The sequence below is a fragment of the Panthera tigris genome, chromosome D4, assembly GCF_018350195.1.
Source record: "Panthera tigris isolate Pti1 chromosome D4, P.tigris_Pti1_mat1.1, whole genome shotgun sequence".
NCBI classification, from domain to species: domain Eukaryota; kingdom Metazoa; phylum Chordata; class Mammalia; order Carnivora; family Felidae; genus Panthera; species Panthera tigris.
Window position 1 is genome coordinate 5,884,006 of NC_056672.1, and position 3,977 is coordinate 5,887,982.

Consider the following 3,977-nt stretch of genomic DNA (forward strand, 5'->3'; position numbering starts at 1 on the left):
AGAACATTAAATTCAAAGTAAACAGAAGAAAATAAATAATAAAAATTAGAGCATAAATAATAAAATTGAAAACAGGAAATGAAAAAAGAAAATAAATGACACTAAAAAGCTTGTTTTTGAAAAGATGAGTAAAATTGATAAAACTTTAGCCAAGCTAAGTAAGAAAAAAAAGAGAACACACAAGTTACTAATACGTTAGTAATTAATTAGAAATTAAAGAGTGCATATCACTTCAAATCCCATGTACATTGCAAGGATAATCAAGGCATAGTGTGCCCACAAACATGATAGCCTGGATTAAATAGACCAATTATTTAAAAGACATAGTCTGTCAAAACTTGCACAAGAAGAAATAGACCATGTAAATAGACCTATAGTTACTACAGAAATTGAATCAATTAATAATCTTCTAAAACAAAAAGTACCAGGCCCCAATGACTTCACACACAGCTTAAGAAGTAATTCTAATTCTCTACAATCCCTTTCAGAAGATTAAAGCAGAGGGAATACTTTCTAACTCATTTTATAGGGCTAGCATACTTTTTTTTTAAATTTATTTTTGTTTATTTTGAGAGAGAGAGAGAGCAAGCAGGGGAGGGGCAGAGAGAGAGAGAGAGAGAGAGAGAGAGAGAGAGAGAGAATCCCAAGCAGACTTTGCACTGTCAGTGCAGAGCCCAATGTGGGACTTGAACTCACAAACCATGAGATCATGACCTGAGCTGAAGCCAAGAGTCAGATGTTTAACCGACTGAGCCACCCAAGCGCCCTGCCAGCATACTTCTAATACCAAAAACAAAGACATTACAAGAAAAGAAAACTACAGATAAAATCTTTCATGAACATAGAGGAAAAACCTTAAACAAAATATTAGCAAGCCAAATTGAGCGACCACATATAAAAAAAATAGTATACGACCACCAAATGGGATTTTTCTAGGTGTGCAAGTCTGACTCAGCATTTGTAGATCAGTTAATGTACCCCCTCACATTAACAGGCCAAATAAGAAGAATCACATGACTATATCAATATTTGTAGAAAAGCATTTGACAAAATACAGAAACTCTAAGTAAACTTGAGGGGAAGCTCCTAAACTTGATACAAGAGTATCTACAAAAACCAACAGCTAACATTCTTAGTGGTGAGAAACTCAGACTTTTCCCACTAAGATTAGGAATAGTGCAAGTATGTTCTCTTTCACTACTGCTTTTCAACACCATACTGGAAGTACTAGCTAATAGATTAAGAAAAGAAATAAAGTGTATCCATATAAGGAAAGAAGAAATAAAATGGTCTTTTTTTCAAAAATGATATGATTGTGTATATAGAAAATCTAAAATTAAACTCGACTATGGAGCACCTGGGTGGTTCAGTTGGTTGGGTGTCCGACTTTGGCTCAGGTCATGATTTCACAGTTTGTGAGTTTGAGCCCCACATCAGGCTCTATGCTGACAGCTCAGAGCCTGGAGCCTGCTTCAGATTCTGTGTCTCCCTCTCTTCTTGCCCCTCTCCCATTCACACTCTGTCTCTCTCTCTCTCTCAAAAATAAATAAAGATTAAACATTTTTTAAAGAATAATAAAACTGGACTAATTATAGCAAGGTTGCAGGATACAAGGTTAATATACAAAGTCAGTCCCTTTCTTCTAAACCATTAATGAGCTAGTGGAATTTGAAATTAAACACTATACCGTTTACATTAGCACACAAAAAATAAAATGCTTAGGTATAAATCTAACAAGATATGTACAAGACTGTATGAGGAAAACTACAAAACTCTGGTTAAAGATACTAAAAAAAAAACAACTAAATAAATGAAACACTTCATGTTCGTGGAAAGGAGCACCCAATATGGTCAAGATTTCACTGTTCCCCAACTTGATCTATAGAGTGAATGCAATTCTAATAAAAATTCCAGAATCTTTTTTGTGGATATCAACTAACTGATTCAAAAGTTTACTTAGAGAAGCAAAAGACCCTGGATAACCAATACAATATTGAGACAGAAGAACAAAGTCAGACAACTGATAGCACCCAACTTCAAGAATTAAATATAAAGGTATAATATTCAGTGTTGTATTGGAGAAAGAATAGACAAATAGATCAGTGGAACAGTATAGAGAACCCACAAAAATACAGTCAAGTGATACTTGACATAGGAGCAAAGGCAGCACAATGGAGAAGACAGTTCCTCCACCAATGCTAGAACTAAACATCTACATGCAAGAAATTAATCTAGACCTTACACCTTTCACACAAATTAACTCAAAATAGGTCACAAATCTAAATATAAAATGCAAATCTATAAATCTTCTAAAAAATAGGAGAAACTTCTATGACATTGGGTTTGGCAATGACCTTTTAAATAAAACAACAAAGGCACAGTTCACAAAAGAATTAATTTTCTGGACTTCATTAAAACTTTTTGTTCTGCTAAAACAATGCAAAGGGAATGAGACAAACCACAGACTGGGAGAAAATATTTGCAAAAGACTTATCTATTAAAGGACTGTTGTATAAAATATATAAAGAACTCTTAAAACTCAATAAGAAAACTCAATTTAAAATGGCAAAAAATCTTGGGGCACCTGGGTATCTCAGTTGGTTAAGTGTCTGACTCAATTTCAGTTCAGGTCATGATCTCACAGTTTGTGAGATAGAGCCCTATATTAGACTTCATGCCGACAGCACAGAGTCTGCTTGGGATATTCTCTCTCTCTCTCTCTCTCTCTCTCTCTCTCTCTCTCTCTCTCAAAATAAAATAAAATTGAAAATGGCAAAAAATTGTGCTCACTTCGGCAGCACATATACTAAAATTGGAACGACACAGAGAAGATTAGCATGGCCCCTGTGCAAGGATGACACACGCATTCATGAAGTGTTCCATAAATAAATAAACAAACAAAAAACAAAATGGCAAAAAAATCTTCACAGACACCTCAGCAAAAAGATAATACAGATGGTAAATAAGTACATGGAAAGCTGCTTAGCATCGTATATTATCAGGGAAATTTAAAGCAACAGTGAGAAACCCCTACACACCTATTAGAGTGGTCAGAATCCCAAACGCTGACAACACCAAATGCTGGGAAGGATGTGGAGTAACGGTAATCCCCACTCACTGCTGGTGGGAATGAAAAATGGTACAACCACTTTGGAAGACAGTTTGCGATTTTATTAGAAAACTAAACATACTCCTACCATCTGATAAATTGTGCTCCTTGCTCTTTACCTAGAGTTGAAAATAGCTCCTCCACTGGGGCTCCTGGGTGGCTCGGTCGGTTAAGCGGCCGACTTCGGCTCAGGTCATGATCTCGCGGTCCGTGAGTTCGAGCCCCGCGTCGGGCTCTGTACTGACAGCTCAGAGCCCGGAGCCTGTTTCAGATTCTGTGTCTCCCTCTCTCTGACCCTCCCCCGTTCATGCTCTGTCTCAAAAATACCCATGGGGGAGGGGAAGGGAGAAAAAAAAAAAAAAAGAGGTTAGAGTGGGAGAGAGCCAAAGCATAAGAGACTGTTAAAAACTGAGAACAAACTGAGGGTTGATGGGGGTGGGAGGGAGGGCAGGGTGGGTGATGGGTATTGAGGAGGGCACCTTTTGGGATGAGCACTGGGTGTTGTATGGAAACCAATTTGACAGTAAATTTCATATATTAAAAAATAAAAATAAAAAATAAATAAACGTTAAAAAAAATTAAAAAGAAAATAGCTCCTCCACACAAAAACCTGTAAACAGACACTTACAGGAGGTTTACTCATAGTTGCCAACATTTGGAAGCAACCAAGATGTCCTTAAGTAGGTAAAGAGATAAATAAACTAGGATGCACCCAGAAAATGGAATATTATTCAGTGCTAAAAAGGAATGAGCTATCAAGCCATGAAGAGGCATGGGAGAATTTTAAGTGCATATTCCTAAGTGAAAGAAGCCAATCTGAAAAGGCTACGTATTGTATGATTCCGATTATATGACATTCTGTGATTGC

General features: G+C 36.6%; 1 non-coding gene across 1 annotated transcript; it reads left to right on the top strand.

Moving 5' to 3' along the window:
• The first annotated feature begins 2,782 nt into the window (after nt 1-2,782).
• On the top strand, nt 2,783-2,889 carry LOC122233368. Its single transcript, XR_006210917.1, has one exon. It is a non-coding gene; the product is annotated as a U6 spliceosomal RNA (small nuclear RNA).
• Nucleotides 2,890-3,977: the final 1,088 nt, after the last annotated feature.